This window comes from Octopus sinensis, linkage group LG18 (genome assembly GCF_006345805.1).
Source record: "Octopus sinensis linkage group LG18, ASM634580v1, whole genome shotgun sequence".
NCBI classification, from domain to species: Eukaryota; Metazoa; Mollusca; class Cephalopoda; order Octopoda; family Octopodidae; genus Octopus; species Octopus sinensis.
In genome coordinates, this window is record NC_043014.1 from 24,837,412 (window position 1) to 24,860,169 (window position 22,758).

Consider the following 22,758-nt stretch of genomic DNA (forward strand, 5'->3'; position numbering starts at 1 on the left):
CAGCAAAGGGTTCTGGAAGTATGTGCACTCAAAGCAGAGACCCCACTCTCCTGTTGGTCCCCTTCGCAATCCCCACACAGGACAGATTACTGGCAATCCCGAAGAATGTGCAGAAATCATTGCTGGATGCTATGCCGGCATCTTTACTGACGAAGACCAAAATGTTCCATCATCATCACCACTGACATCGGACTCTATATCTTCTATGCAATTTACACCAGCAATGCTGCAACGCCACCTAAAGAATAAACGCAATTATGCCTCTCCTGGTCTCGATGGTGTTACATACCTACTTCTCAAACGCGGTGGGTACTTTCTTCTAAGCCAATTTTCTCTATTCTTCCAATTCTGTCTCGACAATGGTGTTACTCCAGAACAGTGGAAAACTGCCAGTGTCATCCCTCTGTTCAAAAAAGGCGACCGCACATCGCCTGTCAACTATTGCCCCGTCAGTCTTACTAGCTGCATCGCCAAACTGATGGAATCCTGTATCAGAGAAACCCTCTGGAACTTCTGGAAGTCTCACAGCCTCATCCAGCCGTCACAATTCGGATTTATTCCTAACTCCAGCTGCTGTAATCAACTCATCGAGTTTCTTGAGGACGTTACCCAAATCACTGATCGCGGATCCTGGGTGGATGTTGTTTACCTGGACTTTGCTAAGGCTTTTAACTCTGTGCCACACAAAAGACTTATGGTGAAGCTTTCTGCGTTGGGTGTAAGAGACGAACTCTATAACTGGTTAAAGTCCTTTATTTTCGGCCGAAAAGAGGTTGTCACAGTTCTAGGACAGCACTCTTCGCCCTATGAGATGACATCTGGTGTGCCGCAGGGATCTGTTCTTGGCCCTCTTTTATTTGTTGCATATGTTAATGACATAGATGCCAACTTAAAGAATGCCACAGTGCTGAAATATGCAGATGACATCAAGCTGTACCTTGAAATAAAGAGGTCAAATCCTGTACACTATGGATCTATATTGCAAGCAGACCTGGACACAATGCAGCAGTGGATCATGGACTGGCAACTCAAGCTGGCTGTGGACAAATGTACCACCATGCATTTTGGGAGGAGAAACCCAGCATCCACCTACTCCCTCCACAACACTAGTCTCAAAAAGTCTTCAAGTGAACGTGACCTGGGTGTTATTGTCGACAGTGATTTGCGTTGGACAAAACACATCGCTAAAATTGTCAAGAAGGCTGAGGGTGTCTTGGTATCACTCACCAAATCCTTTGTGAGCCGCTCTCCGGCTATCTATCTGCGGCTTTATATAGCTATGGTAAGACCTCACCTGGGATTTGCATCACCGGTCTGGAACCCCTATCTTGCCCAGGACATCAATCGTCTGGAAGCTGTTCAGCGACATGCAACCAAAAGAATACCCTCCGTCAGGCATTTGCCATATCCTGAACGCCTTACTTCCCTGGGCATGGACACATTGAAACTCCGACGTCTGGCAGCTGACTTGGCAGACACCTATGAAATTATCAACCATCGCACAAACAATAACTCTGAGCACCTCTTCAAACTCCACCCATCTAACACCCGTGGACATATTTACAAAGTAAGAAAACAGCACAGCTCCCATGACTTCAGGAAACATTTTTTCACGCTGAGAGTTGCTGAAGCGTGGAACAAACTGCCAGCATCGGTTGTTAGTTGTCGGAGCACTGCATCCTTCAAAACTTCCATGCTTCCTGAGATTCGCCAACACTACACTTGATTTTCTCCCCTCCATACACACACAAGCATGTTCACTTTCCAGACATTTCTACATTGCTGCATGTACTTTATATGCACTTTCTGACAAGTTGTGGTGCACCTGAGCACTGTATACAATAATTTCATTATTATTATTAAAAGAAGCATCAGATGCGGTGTGCAAGAGCGACGCTTGCGATGGTATGGTCATGTACTGCGGATGGATGAGGAGAGATGTGTGAAGAAGTGCCACTCCCGAACAGTTGAAGGAATCAGGGGGAGAGGTAGACCCAGGAAGACATGGGATGAGGTAGGCAAGCATGACCTCAGAGCGTTGGGCCTCACTGAGGCAATGGCGAAGGACTGAGATCTCTGGAGATGTGCTGTGACTACTAAGACCCGTGATGCTTCCGGCACCAGTTCCGCATACCCCCTGCCCATTCAAAGTACCTTGGATCCCGGAACATCTCACTGTGCTTGAGGAGACCTGTTGAGTCAAGTGCATGTACATGAACATCAAACCAAATATCAATGGAAACAGTAGTTGTGATACCTGTGCCGGTGACACATAAAAAGCACCATCCGAACGTAGCCTATGCCAGACCCCTCTGGCACCTGTGCCACTGGCACATAAAAAGTACCCACTACACTCATGGAGTGGTTGGCATTATGAAGGGCATCCAGCTGTAGAAACACTGCCAGATCAGACTGGAGCCTGGTGCAGCCTTCTGGCTTCCCAGATCCTGGTTGAACCGTCCAACCCATGCTAGCATGGAAAACGGACGTTATACGATGATGATGATGATGATGATGATACACCGAGTAAAAAATTTCAGTTATCTCTCTCTTTCACACATTACTCTCTCTGTCTCTTCACACACACTAACAGGGCTTGATGATTGGGGTGGCATCTTGAGAGGGGTTCCAGGGAAACAAGGTGTGGTTTAGGAACCCGAGGATGTACCTCATGAAACACGTGTTGCCAAAGAATAAAACAGTAATTTATTTATGTATTTTTTGGTATACAACCTGCCATTAACCTCTTTCTTATAAAATAGTTGAAGAATCTGGGGTGTAGGAATTGGGACAGTATTGGAACTTTTAACTTCTTGCTCTCTATCTTATGATCTCCGAAATTTAAGAATCTTGTGTTAACTGGGCTCTTATTATTTACTCTGACTCTGCCACCACCTCAATGCAAAGACTATCAATATCAGAATCATCTTCACAACCACTACTGAGACATCCTAACATAATCAATGCCACTACTTCTATCATCATCATTATCATCATCATCCACTTCCGCCACCACCACCACCACCACCACCACCACCTCTGCAAAAACACCAACACTATAATTGCTGCCATCATACACATCCACTGTAACCACTACACCACTACACCACCACTGCCATGATAACCACATCTACCACCTCCAACACCATTGCCACCACTATCTATGAGACATCCTAAGTTAGATACTACTTTCACTTTCTAGTTTTTATCTAATCTATCTCTCTAAAAGATGCAAACCAAGTAGCATTAAATGGAGAATGGATGTGAGCAGAAAGAGAGTAAGTTCCATTCCAGTTTACAACAATTATAGAATTATTCTCAAACCATAAATGAAGGGTGGAGAGGAGTGAAGGAGGAGTCATGTTTCCTCTGAGAGGTTACAGAAGTATTATTACACTGTTGTTAGAATAGCTGTGGAAAATGTAAGTTGAAATCAAATTTGATGCTAAATTCTTTTATAGTCATGTTCCCAAGTAAATAACCATAATCAATTTGAACAGTCTTAGTAAAATAACTACTTTCTTGAATTATTAATCAGGTGTTTGGATCAACAAAATTATGAGATAAAGGTGAGAAGGTCAGTAGAGTGTCTATCTGCTTGTAACTATGTAGACACTTAAAATAATGAGTGAAAGCATGATATACATTACTAAGTCATACTCGCTTGCAGGCAGTCACTATGATTTTTTTTATCTGCTTATATATATGCAATGAAGCATTGATGTTTCATTGTATATTTGGACATAACAATTAATTCTTCGTCGTCAAACTGTCCAACCCATGCCAGCATGAAACATGGATGTTAAATGATGTTGACTACATGATGACACTTCACATTATTGAAACATTGGGAATAGGAACTAGATCATCTGATGATGTTAACACATGACAGAGTGGCTTCCTCTCCATGTAGCGAGGAAGATTTTAATTGATATGTTTCTCCTTTTAGCATTTAAACCGGCCATATCTGGCCCAAATATTCTACCTGTTTTATGTTCAAACCAGTCAGGCCTGGCCTCTAGAAAGTCAATCTAAAAATAAGCAATCAGATCAATGAAATCTCAAGGCTACAGGTAATGCATGATTAATTCAAAGCAATGTGAATAAACAATCTGAATGTTAAGGAGTTAAGATGAAACAAGAATTGAACACTGGTTTTTAACAGTGATATCAGAGATCTTTTAATTGAATTACATCACTTTTAATATTAAAACAAACTACTGTAACAATGTTAAACAAAATAATTGCATTCTTATTTGAACTAAAATCCATCATTCTCAGTATCATAAATAAAGGTGCCAGTCGCACCTCAGTGCTTACATGTTTGTCTTGTCTAATAAATGGAAGATTACTGAACATAAGACACTTGGGTCACTCAGCCAAGTTTCATCTGAGCAATATATGTGAAAGTTCTGAAAATTTGTGACCTTTTTGTATTTCAAATAATGTGCAAGTCTGAGAATAATATACATTGTTGGATACAAACATACAACTAAACTTATATATTTTAGATTTTCTCAAAAAGTCTAACAATTGCTGACTAATATAACTAGCTTCTCTATTACTGCCTGTGTCTCTCCTCTCTTTTTGTTATTCTATCTACAGATAGGTTTGTATGTGTAGTTCTTATATATACACATTCATACATTACCTCTTTTACTTGTTTCAGTTATTGAACTGTGGCACCACCTTGAAAGGTTTAGTGAAACTAATTGCGCCCACTACATATTTTTAAGTTTGTTATTTATCAGTGTCGTTTGCTAAACCGTGAAGTTGCAAGGACATAAACAAAACAACACCAATTGTTAATTTGGGATAGGGACAAACACAAAGACATTGTCTATGATGCTACTGGATCAACTAAAATATGTTATCTCCTACTATATTATTGAATAGTTTTTCTCCTATTTGTTATACTAACTACACCCTCACACACACAAATACATTTTTTGTAAGGTGGTTGGTGTTAAATCCAAACACAGAAACTTATGTTGCAAAGAGAAAGTATGAACAAAATGTAGTCCTGCAACTCAGTTGGGAGTGGAGGTGGAGGTACTGGCTCAGTTCTGTCCAACTAATGCCAGCATAGAAAAGTGATGATAATGCGGATCATGAATATCATCATCATCGTTTAATGTCCGTTTTCCATGCTAGCATGAGTTGGACGGTTCAACCGGGATCTGGGAAGCCAGAAGGCTGCACCAGGCTCCGGTCTGATCTGGCAGTGTTTCTACAGCTGGATGCCCTTCCCAATGCCAACCACTCCGTGAGTGTAGTGGGTACTTTTTATGTGCCACTGGCACAGGTGCCAGGCGAGGCTGGCAATGGCCATGATTGGATTGGTGGTTTTTACATGCCACCAGCATGGAAGCCAGTGAAGGCAGCGCTGGCATTGGCCACATCCGGACGGTGCTTTTGACATGCCACCGGCACAGGGATCACAACTACAATTTCCATTGATTTTTGATGTTGATGTACTTGACTCAATAGGTTTCCTCAAGCACAGGGTCGAATATATATTTTTAAATATTTTTTTGCAAACAACATGCAGATGCAAGTGTTACCTGTTGAAAGCTCTGCATACCAGATGCTAGCAAGTTTATGGGGCCATTAGAAGAGAATACCTGCCATTTCGGGACCTATCTCTTGACAGCATCATTGGGCACCCCTCACTGAAATGAGACCCTGCTTGCTAGATCAACTGGTCATCAGATTTCACTCAATATTCTTCTAGCCATTGCTCATTGTTGCTTTCTAACCAAATCCAGTGGTTTGCCTTTTCCAGTGTAGTTTGGATATTACTCCTAGTGGTATTTGCTTTGCGATGAATTAAGTCAATGATGGCAATAGTCACTTCACACTATGTCCAACAAACCCTCTACATCCAACTTTGATTGAAAAATGCTCTGCTTTCCAGCCTGTGTCTTCACATTCCTCTAGGAGGTTTTCATAACAGCCAATCTTTTGAGCTCGAGCGGCATCCATGTTATCTTCATGAGGAACTCAACTAGATTTACCATTTTCTTTCTTTTACGCCATATTATCATATATATATATATATATACACACACACACATGTATATATACGTGTGTGTGTGTGTATATATATATATATATATATATATATATATATATCCTGATCATCATCATCATCACTTTTTGGTCCTGGCATCTGTTTGGCAAGACTGAGTTAGTTCTTATTGACATTTACTTCCCCATTCTACCTACCCCAACTATATTTTGGAGTTGACTACTTCAAGTTTCTTATTTCTTTGCATCCATCAATTAATGATAATATAGTATATATACATATATCAAAACAGGAGATAAGAAAAAATTTTTGGTATTATTTATTCACCATTACACATGTTTCATTTACTAATAGGGGTTACAAAATTGTATTTAACAGAGAAACATGTAAGATATCTTCTGTTAGAAAGTCTTCAGACAGAAAATTAGAGAGTATTATCATGCTGAGTAAAAAGTAAGCAACGTTTTGAAACACGAAATTCATCACAATATATTTCAGCAATGTGGAAATTTTATTCATCAAAGTAAGTACCATTACAATCAACACATTTGTGCCAATGAGTTACAAGTTTGTTTATTCTGGTAACATAAAAATCTGGAGTTCTGGAGCTGATGAACTCCTTGAACACAGTTTCAGCATCAGTTTGATTTTTGAACTCCTTCTCTTTCAGGAAACCATCAAGGTGCTTGAAAAAGTGGTAGTCGGTAGGAGAAAGGTCTGGGGAATAAGCTGGGTGGGGAAGAAATTCATAGCCAAGTTCCTTCAACTTTTGGAGCATCATTAGTGAAATTTATGGTCGAGCATTGTTATGAAGAATGATTGGGCCTCTTCTGTTGACCAGTCTGGGACAGAGGATTAGCAGTTTTTCTTTCATTTTGGCAATTTCATGACAATATGTTTCTGCAGTAATGTTTTTTCCAGATTTTAAAAAGTTATAATGGATGATTCCAAAAGTACACCACCAAGCAGTCACCATAACCTTCTTTTTGAAGAGCTTGGGTTTAGGGAAGGTTTTCGGTGCTTCATTTTGCTCCAACCACTGCAATGAACGTTTTTTATTGTACAGAATCCACTTTTCATTGCAAGTTACAATATGGTCAAGAAATGGATTGGTCTGGTTGCGGAGAAGAAGCAATAAGCATTTTCTGATTTTCATTCAAATTTGTCGAGCTTTTTTGATTTTCTGATTGCATGAAAATGGTTGCAGGCAGTTTTCTGACAAACTTGAAGTTCTTTTGCCAGTTCTCAAGTGGTTTTATATGGATCTTTCTCAATGACAGTCTCTACTTGACTGTCATCGATGACAGATGGGCGTCCATAATGCTCACAATCTGCAAAATCATTTAAACCATTTTCAAGCTGACCTCTCACTGGTCATTTCCCCACCAAATGTTTCATTGATATCATGAACAGTTTTAGCTGCTTTACATCCTTTTTTGAAGTTGAATTGCAAAACTGCTCAAATATCGCACTTTCACAGTTCCCTTTCAGATGATTGTATGAATGGGGAAAAAAATATAAATGTTAATTTATTGATGCATTTGGGTAAGTTTATATCTGTATTATCAGACAACTGCAAAAAAATGTTTAACAAAAATTCAAAACCCTGCAAAAATCTGGTACAAATTCTTCATGGTTCAAAATGTTGCTTATTTTTTATTCAATCTGATAATTGATTCGCTGTCTGAGGAGTTTTTAATAAGAGATATTTTATAATTATCTCTTACATGTATAATATTCTAACTCGTACTAGCAAATGAAACATGTGCAATGGTGAATAAATAATACTAAAAATATTTTCCACTCTACTGTTTTGATGTAAATATTATTTTCCAATATTTTTCTGCTCTTATACATACAATATTGGCATACTGGAATTTACAGGTGTGCTTCACAAGGACACGGCTTCGATTACAACCCTATCTACATACTATATGTGTGTGTATATATATATATATATATATATATATATATATATATGTATGTATGCACGCATACATATGTACAGAAAGACTGATAGAAGGCACAGGCACGTAGTTCCCTTCTTAATCATATGGTTTTGAGCTCAGTCCCAGTGCATGGCAAACTTCGCCAAGTATCACTTATGATAGCCAAGATTGACCAAATCCTTGTGAGTGAATTTGATAGATGGAACCTGTAAGAAATCTATCTATATAATATGTGTGTATATCTGTTTATGTTTGTGCTCTATAAAAGTTGCAAGCTACAAGGTTTGCTGTTGTCATTTCTCTGGTTGACAAATTGTCTGCTTACTTCAAGCCTTTCAAGACATGTGTAATTAAGAGATTCCTTATTTAAAACACAGTCAAGTGTTAATGACAGGAAAGGCATCTGGTTGTGAAAGAATACTTCAATCATTTTTTAATTTAAAACATACTTGACTCGAAAAACATGTAAATCAAACAAGACGTATTCAGATACATACATGCATTTGATGATATTTATATGTATATATACATATGATATATGTATATATATGATTGAAATATATATGTATCAGTCGTGGTGATATTAATTTTATTGACTTTTTGTGAAATGGCACATTTTAATATATTGGACTGTTCAATATATATGCCTGCTTTGAGTGTGAGTGTACATGTTGTGGTTTCTTGATGTTGGTTATGGAACTGTGGAGTTCAATATGGAACATTATTGTGTTTGTTGATGTATATTGATCTATATTGTTTATATTGTATTATTGTGTATATATATATATATGTAAGAATATGAGTGTGTATGCACACATATTTATATTTATATGTAAATCTTTTTCATACTTGCATTAAATTCTCTGAAGAGGCCATGAGATATTCTTGTTAATGTCTCATTTATACCTGCTTTATATGGCTAATAGGTTAAATGGGACATACCTGTCTTCACAGCCGAAACAGCTGTCAGCTACAATGTAAATGTATTTCTATGTCTTGTTATATTTGCACTATATTAATGTATAATATCATTGCTATTGTGTAGTGGTTTAATAAAGTATTGATTCGGTATTATCTGATGGTTGATGATTGATTTGGATATATTTCTCCATTTTCTCGTTTTGTATATATATATATATATGTGTGTGTGTGTATGTATAATTATTTTCTTGTTAATTAATGATTCCTATCAATATAAATATTCCCCCACTACATGTCTTAAAAAAGAAACAAAAATCTCATTGTTTTGGGCGAATGATTCAACCATTATGAAACCAAAGATTTTTTACTGTTGTTTCTGAAGGCAGCTGTGCACCTCACCAACCCACCCATCCCACTTTACATGACACATTCACTTGTATTCTTTTATTTATTCTGATCTCCCACCCAAAGAATATTCATCCTAATAATTTCCATGACTTTTGTTTCGGGTGAACTTCTACTTAGAAGGAAATTCCATTTATGCATGTATGCATACATTTACACCGAGAAAAGTCATTTAACATTGTCTTTACATTTGGATGTTTATCATTAAAAAATGTTTTGAAACCTAGAATTGTTTCTTCTTTTATTAATTTCAGTCAGTGTGCTATGACCATGCTCAGGCACTGTCTTTGGGTGTCTTTCATTGACCCTATCAATATTAGAGATAATTCCAAACATAGGGCAGGGTCCCATTTTAACGATGCCTGTTCATTGAAAGTAACCTAGAGTAGTAAACATGTAAATGAACACACACACATACACACAAACACATCTTGCGGGCTTCTTCATAGAATCATTCTCCCAATTTGACTCACATGACATTGATCAACCTAAGACTACAGTAAAAGACACTTACCCAATATACCATACAGCATAATTGAACCCAGAAACCCATGTGTGTGAAGCAAATTTTTCAACCATAAAGCTATCCTTTATATATATCTTTATAAAAATTCTTTTGTTTAAAAGAAAAAGATGAAAGCCTTTTAATTTTTTCTTCTTTATTATGAAAATGTCCTGCGTAAGTTATCTGGCGTTAATATTGGCTGGGGTTGGAAGTTTCTGGTACAAGAAAATTAAAGGGGATAAGTTCATCTAGGAATATTATCTTTGTCACATATTCTACTGGAACTTGTAAATTATAACATGTTTCATGTACTAACAAAATTTGTAAATAATTTCAATATTCATTTCATCCAGTATTGTTTAAAGCAGTGATTCCCAATGTGGTCCCTGGAACCTACCAGTGGTCCCCAGAGAATTCGTAGCCATAAAAAATTGAAGCCATTTCAGATCTACACAATATTGTTCGATAATAAAGACACTGTTAGTTAATAATAATTTATATGAAGACAGAATAATAATAAGAAAACAAAATTCAATAATTATTCCATAAGAATCAATGATGTATAATATATAATCAATGATATATTACAATCAAGATCTACATAATTTAAATTTTATAATCACAACAGTTTCATAATAAATTCGATATTTTTAATAGATCACTACATAATATTGTTTAATAATAAATTTGATACTTTAAATTTATAGAAATAAAATATTTATTATTTTTATTTTTTTTATGATCAGTTGTAATAATAACTGAACTAACTGCTAAAAAGGCAAAACTGAAGAAATGCAAAGAAGATTTTATCATGTTTGGTTTTGTATCTGTAGACTCAAAACCTATGTATCTTGAATATAATGCCATCATGACAAATTATTCCATGAAGAAAGTTAAGCTGGAGCAGTAAAGGTCGGGAATATTTTGAGAATAAAAAGAAAATACAGCTAATCAAACTACCTGACTTTGTAAAGAAGATAAATATTGAAAAAGTAAAGATACTCAAACCAAGTTATTTGGTTTCTGAAATTATTGCCAAGGTTGCAGCACCTCAGATTTAAGGTGAGAATCTTGTCAAGCCTGCTATGATAGCTTGTGCAAATGAGGTTCTGGGAAAAGATGCTGAACCTACTCTGAGTACAATTCCACTTTCAAATAACACAATTACAAGAAGACAGGATGAAATGTCTAATTTTGTTGAGGAGAAAGAAGATTGTGGAAATTCTCCGAACGACCAATTTTTCTATCCAGGTTGATGATAGCACAATTCATAACCAAGTTATCCTTCTGGTCTATGTCAGATTCAACCATGAAGATGATATAAGGGAAGAAATGTTATTCATTAAAAGTTTTTTTTGAAACAACTAATGGAAAAGATATATTCAATGAAGTAATGCAGTATTTTAATGATAAAAATATTCCATCGACTAATTTGATCAACACTGCATCATATGGAGCTGCAGCCATGACTGGAAAAGTGAAAGGCTTTGTTTCTAGAATGAAATCGGTTGCTCCTCACATTTTAAATATATGTTGCATTATCCACCCTGAGTGAGGGGCATTTAGCTGCCAGCAGAGGTAGGAGCTCCCTGAATTTGCTCAGAATTTGCTCTAGGTACTACACTCGCAGAACAATCACTCCCACTACATACTTGGTCGCCTAGGTAGTAGAAAGTATTTACTACTTCTAGTTTCTTCCCCAGGCATGTAATGGAAGCTGTTTTCTGAACACCTTCAGTGTTTATTGCCCCACTGCATCTGCCACACACAAGAAATAATTTTCCCAGTTAACCTTCCTTTGATATTACTGCACCTTTTATGTGTCCATAGCTTACACCGGGTGCATCGTATGGAGTTTCTACCAATGCCTTTTCTACAGAGGAGTTTGTGATTTGACAGCCTGCACACTAACTAAAACTTTGGTTTTGGCTAGGTTAACCCTAAGGCCATTCAATTCTAGACTTTGCTTCCACACCCTAACCTTTGGCTCCAGTTCCGGCAGTGACTCTGCTATTAGTGCAAGGTCTTAGAGGAGCAGCCTGTCTTGAATTCCTCTGTTATTGCCTGGAGGACTATAATGAATAAGAGGGGGCTGACCCTTACCCCTACCCGATATTCTTCACTGTACTCGTTGCCAACCATCACCTTACTGTACATGGCTTGTACAGCTCTCAAACATTCATCCATCCCTAGTCTCCTCATTGACCACCAAATAGGGGATCGGAGGACCCTGTCAATGAAAGCCAGGTACAGAGTTTTATCTTGGACTAGCTATTTCTCCTGCATCTGTCTTATCAGAAATATAGCATCAGTGGTGCTTTCCCCTGCCATGAACCGAAACTGCATCTCTCCCTAATTACTTGGGCTATGCCCCTCTCCGTGACCTTCATTACCTGATCCAACAACTTGATACCTCTGTAATTATTTGTATCTAATGTGTCACCTTTACCTTTGTTAGCAGTTGACTATGGTGCTGCTACACCAGTCATTGGGTATGACTCCTTCATGTATCACCTAGTTGAGTAGGCTATAGCCGACACCGCTAGATAGTTTGAGCATCTCTGTGGTGATTCCTGATTGTCCAGGGGCTTTCCCTGTCTTCATACCCTTAATTGCTTTACCTACCAAGGCAATTTAGATAGATAGCTGGTCCCTCTGTTGGGCCAGCATTCGGCAGACTCTCTTTCTCACATTCATTCACTTTATTTAGCAAACTTTCATAATGGCGTCTCCAAACCTGTCTCTTTGCAGCAAGTGAACCGTCACCCATGAGGACACATTTCTCTCCTAGGACATCGTGATTCTCTCTCACACACTGCCTGGCAACAGGAAAATACTTCAAGTCTTTGGTCATCACGGCGCAGAACATTGGCAAACTTTTCCTTATCTGCTTCCCCTCTGGCCAAATAAACCTATCTCCTAGCTTCCCTTTTGGCAGTCTGATACAATTCCCTGCTATCACCGGTCTTCCAGTCCTTCAAAGCCTGTTTCTTTTCCTTACTAGCCCTGTCAACAACATTGTTCCACCACCACGTTACCTTGGGTTGAGAGTAGACTTTGCACCATCCACAGATCTGGTCACTAGCCCTCAAAAGGTTGTCCTGTAGAAAACTCCAGTTGTCTTCCACAGCTTTGAGTAATATGTCTCTCAATCTCTTTTTGCAGGATCCTTAAGCTTCCAGACCCTTCTCCTCCATTCTGGTCGTCTTCTGGGCATCCATTTAGCCCTGATCCTGAAGTCGCTAACTACTAATCTATATTGTGGGGTACATTCTTCACCTGGGAAGGTTTGGGCATTTACAAGTAGTCGTCTTTCCTGTTTCCTAGTGAGGATGTAGTCAATTTGACTAGTGTGTCTACCAGATTGGTAGGTGACTAAATGGCCCTGAATATGCTAATCGATTTGAAAATTAGAGAAGTTCAATCTAATGTTTTACAAATTAAATATTTTATAGATTAATTACATGGATATTTTTAAAAACCTTAATATCTTACAATAACTGTTGTATTAGTTTTAATACATTCAAAAGAAATACGCACGTGCTTTCACGCTCTTAATAAAAACTAAAATAATACATTTATCAAAATTCGTTTTCTATAAAAACACAAAACACAGAAATTAAATAATAAAAATTAAAATAATAAATTAAAAAAATAATAACAATTAAAATACATTCAATACTTTAAAAATACATTCAAAACAGACCGAAACGCGCATGGTTTTCTATAAAAACATGAATGACACAGATCTACGCACATCTGGCTACGTCACAAAATAGGTTTCTACGTCACACTAAGATAATGAAGTAAATTATTTTAAGTGAAAACAAACAATATGATTGGTTAAAATTCGCAGTTTTAATCTACGATTAAAGTCATAAAATAGATTTTTCTCAAATAAACTAGTTCCAACTAGTGTCTTGTTTTGAGACACTGTACCAGCACATGAAGTTTCAAATTATTTAGTTAAGTAGAAAGATCTGGGCTCCTGGCCTCACAAATGAAAAGATCCAAAAAATGCGCGCTCGCGAAAGGGGGGGGGGTGAAGGGAAGGCCTCGGAAAATTTACGTCGTGAATTTCCGAAAGCATCTGAGGGTCTGACCCGGGCACAAAAAATAAAAAAAAAGTGTAATATGTGTAAAACAACTTGCTCTAAACGAATGTGACAAAAAAAATGCGCGCTCGCGAAAGGAGGTAGGGGAGATGCCTCGGAAATTCACATCGTGAATTTCCGGGCACAAAAACAAAAACAAATAGTGTCATAGGTGTAAAACAACTTGTTCTAAACAATTATCAAGAACACACACACACGCAAAGAAATGACTGGTTCAAGGCAAGTGTGAATTGAACTGAATTTAAATAAGCAAGAAAGATATCAAAGAAAAGGCCATAGCACCATCTTTAGTATCCGTTGTTATTATTATGGAGTTGAATGTGTGTGTGTGGTGAAGTTATTATTATCAATATCAATACATTAACCAACACCATTGAAGTGAAATAATAGTTTCTATACTTTTGGTTTGGCACTGCTGAATTGAGTCAAAGACTATATAATACAAGTCAGCAAAAAAAATAATGCGATATCCATAACAGAAAAGAAATAAGACCTCCCCCAAACAGTAACCCTTGAGTTTAAAATCTCCCTAACAAAAAGAAGAGAGGTTATTTGGCTATGGACTACATTGATTTTTTCATGTTGTGGTTTAGCTAAAAAGTTTGCTCAAATCAAGTAAACTTATGAACTAAAGGTAGCCTAGCCATGACCATCTCAATGGTTTTCTTTCTTTTTGTCAGACATGGCTATGTGGTTAAGATGGTTTCAAGTTCAGTTCCACTGCATGGCACTTTGGGCAAGTACCTTCTACTCTACCTGACCCCAGTGAGAGAATTTGGTAGATAGAAGAAACTGTGGAAGTCTGTTGTATGTGTGTGTGTGTCTTTGTACCCCACCCTCACTTCTTGACAACTGGCATTGGTTTGTTTACATCCCTGTAACTAAGCAGTTCAGCAAAAAAGTTGAACAGAATAAGTACCAGAGTTTAAAAAAATAAGCATTGGGGTTGATTTGTTTGAGTAAAATCCTTTAAGGCAAAGCCCTAGCATGGCTGCAGTCCAATGACTGAAACAAGTAGAAGAGAGTGGTGTACCAAAGATTATACCATTCAATGTGTTCTAATGCTGCTCTTGAGTCATTGCAAGTGAATATGTGCAATAAAGACACGAGTTGAGAAGAAGCTCCAGTGTGATACCATTCAGGGAAGGATTGAACAGAATTTTTAGAGAAGAGAGACAAGGGTAAGAGATGCCTGGTTGAGACTAAAATATCGACATTGAAATGTGATTTAAATGTTGCAGTGAACCAACCATTTCTCTTTGTATGTGTGTGGGTGTGTGTTCTTGATAATCATTTAGAACAAGTAGTTTTACACCAATTACACTATTTTTTTCTTTTTTTTCTGGCCTGAGTCAAACACTATAGTTTAAAGGCCATTGACTGAAGATGTGAATTTTTCGAGTCCTCTCCCCCACCCCCTTTCGCGAGCACACATTTTTTTTGTCATATTCGTTTAGAGGAAGTTGTTTTACACCTATTACACTATTTTTTGGAGGGGTGGGGGTTATGACCGGGTCAAACGCTTTAGTTTGATCGAAAAAAAAACTCGGATTTTTTTTGCGTGGAATCAAGTACCCCGACTTGCTAATATGCCACAAACCCTTATTTTTATTTGGAAAAAAAAGAAGAGGGATGGGTGAGGGAATCATGGGAATTTTTTTTTATTGAATGAATTACTGTGGCCTCCTAATATGCCACAAAACCCTTTTTTGGGGGGGTCCGGAAAACGGGGTGGGTTGGGGTGGAACCCTCGGAAATTTCACACCCCCACCTCACCCCGATTGGGAAGTACAGCCGCATGATTTTCACTAGCAAAAAGAAGAAACTCAGATTTTTTTTGCGTGGAATCAAGTACCCTGACCTCCTGATATGCCGCAAACCCCTTATTTTTATTCGGAAAAGAAGGTGGGTGGGACCCCGCCTATCCCGGACTCGTTGGAAATTTTATTTTTTTCGTTGAATGAATTACGGTGACTTCCTAATATGCCACAAAACCTATTTTGGGGGTCCGGAAAAAGGGGTGGGGTGGAGTGGAACCCTCGGAAATCTCCCCACACACACGCCATATATCTTTGTGCTGGTGGTGGGGGGAGAGTGAGAGAGAATAAAAGTTGCATATATACTTTTTCAAAATTAACATTTTTTTTTCATTGTACGTGGGATTGTAAATGTCGATATGGTAAAAATAACAACCAAATGCCTGGAGAATTTTTGTGTTTGTGTGTGCGTGAGCAACAGTTTCAATGACTTACGAATAAACAAAGAAAGGTACACAGAAATATGTTTTACATACCTGTCATATACGTTGGTTTTGTTTTTCGCATCCATGAAGTTTTTGTTAATCTTTGGAGACAGCACTGCAAATGCAGTTTTTTTTTTATGATACTGATCCCACCTCTCTCTCTCACTCTCCTCTCTGTCCTCTCTCTCACAAACTATAGATTTTTCTCGATAAAGCCAAGAGAAAATGATGTTTTATAAACACATTCTACCAGTATACAAAGTTTAAAATTTTTTAGTTACCTAGAAATTATGTTACAAACTGCCATTCAAAAGGAAAAGATCCCATCATTTTCTCTTGGCTTTATTAAGAAAATTCTATAGGTTGTAACATATTTCATCTAAAATTTCTTGCATTTCAGCAATTTTAACCAATCGCTGACCGTCCATTGAGGTGAAAGCATTCTGTGCGTCATCAATATGTCCCTCGTTTAAGAAACAGATTGGGTTTATTTACATTTGTGATGAAAAAAAGATACCCTTCTCCCACCCTAACCCTAAATCTAAAAGAGATTGAAATGCACCCTAGCGGTGTCGTATGAAATTGTCACCCATAATTATAACCCTAGTATCGATCTATTGCATTTCAATCTATTTTAGATTTAGGGTTAGGGTTAGGGGTGGGGGAAGGGTATCTTTTTTTCATCACAAATGTAAATAAACCCAATCTGTTTCTTAAACGAGGAACATATTGATGACGCACAGAATGCTTTCACCTCAATGGACGGTCAGCGATTGGTTAAAATTGCTGAAATGCAAGAAATTTTAGACGAAATATGTTACAAACTATAGATTTTTCTCAATAAAGCCAAGAGAAAATGACGTTTTATAAACACATTCTACCAGTATACAAAGTTAAAATTTTTTTAGTTACCTACAAATTATGTTACAAACTGCCGTTCAAACCGAAAAGATCCATTTGTTGTTTTTTTTCTTCAATTTCTACAATTTTACCTGTCTACATATACATACACACTGTTATGTGTGTGTGGGTGTGTGTGTGTGTGTGTACAGGGGTTGGACAAAATAATGGAAACACCTTAAAATTTTAAACAAATTTATTTTAATATGGGGCAGGACTACTTTTGGCAGTAATTACTGCTTGAATTCTACGAGGTATGGACTCGTACAAAGTTTAAATTGTTTCCAAAGGAATTTTTGTCCATTCTTCAGCTAAAACAGTCTCCAGTTCTTGTAGTGATGATGGTAGAGGATATCGACTTCTTACTTGTTTTTCTAAAATGCACCATAAATATTCAATAATATTGAGATCTGGGGACTGTGGTGACCAGATAAGATGTTCAACTTCACTAGAATGTTCCTCGTGCCATTCGATAACATCTTCAGCTGTGTGAATTGCTGCATTATCATCCCGAAAGATTGCGTTTCCCTCCGGAAACAGTTTTGCATCCATAGGATGAATTTGATCAGATAAAATGCTGAAATAGTCTTGACTATTAATTTTGGCATGAAGGGAAACCATTGGGCTGGCAGGTTTCCAAGATATAACCCCCAAGATCATCACAGACCCTCCTCCATGTTTAACAGTTGCAAGAAGGCAGTCTGTGTTGAATGCTTCTTTTGGCTGTCTCCACATGTATACTCGGCTGGTGGTTGGAAATAAGGTAAAGGATGACTTTACCAAGAAAATAACATTCTTCCAATGCTCTGGGGACCAATTCTGTAGGTTCTTACTCCACTCTAAATGCTTTGCAACGTTTGTTTTTGAAAGTAGTGGTTTTCTGATTGCAGCCCTCCCATGAAATCTGGCTTTGTGCAGCTCCTGGCAAACAGTTATTGTGGAAACTGGGTTCTCAAGGTGGTCATTAAGCTCTGCAGTAATTTTGGGAGCTGTACTTTATGAGATCCTTTCTAACAATTCGCGTAAGAGTCTGACTGTCCCTATCTGAAAGCTTTGATTTTCTTCCGGAGTTTTGTTTTGACGAGGAGGTATTTCCCTCTTTCTCAAAGGCTGTAATTACTTTCAAGACAGTATTTCTTGATACGCCAAACATTTCGGCGGTTTTGTTATGCTAGTGCCTACCATACAAGCACCAACAATTTGACCTCTTTGAAAGTTCGACAGATCTGTCATTTTAATGAATTTTAATTACCTTTTTCTGATGATATTTGAAAAGAAACAGCAATTTTAGCAAAACATTAAGCAACACTAATAATAAATCAAAAACATAAAAATAAACAAGCTGTAGCATATGACTTGAGGGAAATTCCTCTCTGTTATATATACATAAATACAGATGTAGTAGATAACATATAACCTTCAGCCGCTCTTTTGGACCCTGTTGTGTCCACTACTCTGATTGGTTGGTATTGGTGCAATTTGTCTTGTGCTCTATTGTGCGCCAATATGCAACCCAACCAATTGCAGCCTTCTGATAAGATCATGTGAGACAGTCTCTTACAAACTTCCGGTGAGCCGATAGCACACTATAAAACTCTAGTGACACACCGTTTCAGTGTCTTTTGGCTTCAGCCCTCACACGCGTCTACGGAGTATTGCTTCTTGTTTAACCGTAAGGTTTGTTATTATTATTACTGTTGTTATCTCGTTTGTTGGTTTCCCGTAAGGGAAGTGTTGTTGTATTGCATTTGGTTAAATATTGTAAACCGTAACCCTCCCCCTTTGGGGGAAGGAACTTTTTTGTGTAAAAATTGAACTGTGTCCCTGTTTGGGAAATTGCCGTTTTTACAGAAAAATTGTGTTAAAATGTCTTCAATGAAAGGAAACCAAAAAATGAATTTCGCAGCAGCCGTTGGCGGTCGCGAACAAATAAGCATAAAAATAGAAGAAATCCAAACATTTTTCGGAATGATAAGCGAAAGTAATGGCGTATCAAAAATAACACCACCCAACGAACTCAAAAACAAAATCAAAGAGAGAACCATAATATATAAAAGTTATAACACAGAAAGCAAAAGATTTGAACACCTGGAAGAAAGCACTATAGAGAGATGTCTTGGTGTGACATTAAAAGAAATAAAATATCTAACGAGAGGTAATAAATTCGCCACGATAGAAGCAAGGTTCGAGTTGACGGAACGTGTAAGAGAATATTCGACTCGAACCTTGCAAAGTGGCAATATTTTGTTGTTGCTCCTATATCTGGGGCAACAGATATAAAATATCCCTCCTGAGATGGAGGTGGGATGCATTGTGGCAATGCTGTTGTATAAGAGAGAAGATAAAATAAAAATAATTGAAATAACAAGAGACGGACCACAAAATTGGCGAGGCCAGACCCTCGAGATCCTGGTTCAAGCTACCACAAATGACCTCGAAGAACTATCTGAGGTAATTGTCATGGATGATATAAATATATCCATCAATGTAGAGGGCAGGAAGCCACATTGTTATAAATATGGAAAAAAAAGGGCACAAAAAAAGTGTCCAGAAAGCAAAAAAGAAATGAACCAGCCCACCACTATCACCTCCAAGGAAGCCGACCCCCATGAGGGGAGCTTTATAACTAAAACAGGCAAAAATCCTCTCGGAAAAGAGGTGTTACTCGTGGACAAGGAGGAGGCAAAACAAAAAACAACCTCAGCTAAAACCAAAGATGATGCACTCCCGGCCACGGAGGCACCTACCCAAGAGAAGGCACTCCCGACCAAAGAGGCCATCAACGAGGGAGCGACCACCTCTCACCAGCCAACACACGAACAGATTATGGACAGTGAAGAAGAAACAAGTATGCAGGATACAAACGAAGGGTTTCATACAGTCTCTAAGAAAAGAACCAAGAATGCAGATTCTCCAACAAAGACACAGGCCCTGAAAACAAAGGTACCAAAACCGGAAAGAAAAAAAAAAGAAAAAAGGACAATCATTCATAAATATACCTATAGGTATCCCCCAGAACAAAGACTCGGTGACAGTGACATACAAAACTAAAAACATCTATTTAGATGGGGTCATTAGACCCCATCGAGATACATCGATATACATTAACAACTATAAAAACAGCCCCATGACCATAGCAAAGATTCCTAAAACTTTATTTTTTGACTTAACAAAACTACATCCTAACGATATTGGGGCACTAAAAGATTTTTAAAAAGTGTTTGACCCGCTGGATGAACTCGCCCTGGAAGAAAAGGATGAAAGCCAGGAAATGGTCTCAAATGTTTTGAGAACCATTCCCCTTGAAAGATAAAATAATACAAAGGAATGGTAAGTGTCTTTCCTTTTCCCACATGGCATAGGATGACCGTGTTAAGGATCGCATGTTTGAATGTTCGTGGCCTGGGCTCGAAGAGTAAGCAGGCTTGCCTCCTCGACAACCTCAGGTCACACAGAATAGATGTGATGGTTGCTACAGAGACCAGGTTGGGCAAGCTGCAGGCCTTCTCGACCCTCCTGAACGACTACGAGAAAATAATTTCTCCTAGCCAGGAGAGAGGGAGTAGAGGGGTAGCAGTCTTGATCTGGAAAAGCCTGGCTCTGCAGACACGTACAATCTTTGTGTACCCGGAAGGCGAGTTGGTCGTTCTGGATCTAACGTACAGTGGTAAGACCTTCAGGCTGGTTGGCATCTACGCACCTGGGAATGCAGGCAAACGGGTTGACTTCTTTCAACGCCTGGAGAACTTTCTGGTGACATCAAGGACAGTAGTTGTGTTAAGCGACTTTAACGCTATACTGGATACATGCTTGGATAGCGTTGGCTCGAAAGATAGAAAGGGTAACTCATGCCTCATCGATCTGATGAAGCGATTCAGGCTGGCAGATCGATATAGACTTGATCATCCGAGTGTTCCAATGTGGACTTGCGCAAGAAACGACGGATCGATCAGGTCTTATATAGACAGGATAGTGGTAAGTATTAGAGATAAGTCTAGTTTTACTTGTCCGCAATTTACCTATGTACCCTACACGGATCACAAATTAGTGACGTGTGAGGTGCATATAGTTAAGGTACATAGACAGGGATCTGGCTATTGGAAGCTAAACAAGACACTATTGGATTGTGAGGCTTACTGTAGCCAGATTAAGGTATTAGTTAAGAGGGCACTAACAGGCGTGGTGATTAACAACCGGTGGTGGAGTGCCCTCAAAAGAGCCTTTCGGATTGAGTCAATTAGATTTAGCAAGCAGTTAAGTCTAGAGCAGAAAGGGATCTAGTTAAGACATTAGAAGAGGCACTGAGATCGGGCCCTGTATCACAAGTGTTAGCAGCGAGAGCGGCTTTGGGCCGACATCTCAATGCCAAGCACGAGGGATGCAGAGTCCGGGCTAGGATACGTGCAATGGGCCATGAAGGTATCAATGTTGCCAGATGGGCTCGCTTAGAAGAAACCCGACATGGCATCGACGCTACGATTGGGTCTTTGGCAGATGAGATCCAAGGACAAGAGGAGATATGCAAGGCCTTTCACAAGCACCTTGCCGCGTTGTTCGGGAGTGGGACGCTGGACCATGTAGATGCCTTACGGTGTTTTCTGGCTGGTGGCCCACGTCTTTCGGCCAAGGAGGTCAGAGAGGTACTGTCCGAGTGCCCCGGGGACAAGTCGCCGGGTCTGGATGGTCTTCCTTACGAATTTTATAGTAGCATGCCAGACTTGTTCGAGAACGTACTGGCCAGAGTGTTCACGAATTGGCAGCAGAATGGGAGGATTCCCAAAGCTGTAAGCCGAGGAGTGGTGACACTGATCAGGAAGGACCTGAACAAAGGGGGTAACGTCAATAATTTTAGGCCCATAACTCTGTTAAACACAGAGTTAAAGATTCTGGCCAAGGTGCTTGCGAAGAGAGTTAGGGTTGTCGTGGGCGACCTGGTGGGAGAAGCACAGACATGTGCCATCCCAGGAAGGATGATACAAGACAACCTTCACCCCATTCACTACACCATAGAGCAGGTGGGTAAAATGCATGGCAACGGTGGGGCACTGGTGAATTTGGACCAGTCTAAGGTGTTCGATAGGGTTGACCACGAATATCTGGCGGCAGTCCTCCGGGCGACCGGATTTGGCCCGACCTTCCGAGGCTGGATTAAAGCCATATATGGCAATATCGAATCTGTAGTCCGGGTGAGTGGGTTTTTCTCAAGGCCTTCGCGATCGAGCATTCGGTTCGCCAGGGCTGTCCCCTGTCTCCGCTACTGTATGTATTGGCGCTTGAGCCACTGCTGCGGAAGCTGAGGGACACGGGGGTGGAACCGCGTAATCTGAGTTATAGAAGAAATGTGTCGGCGTATGCGGATGACATCATCATCACCGTAACTGATGAAGGGCAGCTACTGCGCATAGAAGACGCCATCAAAGGATACGAGAAGGTGGCAGGAGCCAAAATGAACCAGGAAAAATCAGTCAGCTTGCAACTCGGCACCTGGCGGGGCAAGTCGATGCCTCCCAACAGCGTCGTTGGGCGCTGGACGGTGGGCCCGGTTAAAATGCTTGGGGTCTGGTTTGGACCGGACCTCCAGGTGGAGAAGAACTGGAGTGAGGTGGCAAGCAAGGTGACATCCATAGCCCAGAAATGGTCTGGGAGGTAGTTATCCTTGTTGGGAAGGGCGGAGGTTACGCAGGTGTTCA

The 22,758-nt window shown here is 39.1% G+C and overlaps 1 long non-coding RNA gene across 1 annotated transcript; it reads right to left on the minus strand.

Annotated features, from left to right (window-relative positions):
* Positions 1 to 7,262: 7,262 nt before the first annotated feature.
* Positions 7,263 to 22,263, minus strand: LOC118766925. Its single transcript, XR_005002832.1, has 3 exons — positions 22,046 to 22,263; positions 13,362 to 13,364; positions 7,263 to 7,275 (listed from the first exon to the last, which is right to left on the minus strand). It is a non-coding gene; the product is annotated as an uncharacterized LOC118766925 (long non-coding RNA).
* Between the last annotated feature and the right edge of the window lie 495 nt (positions 22,264 to 22,758).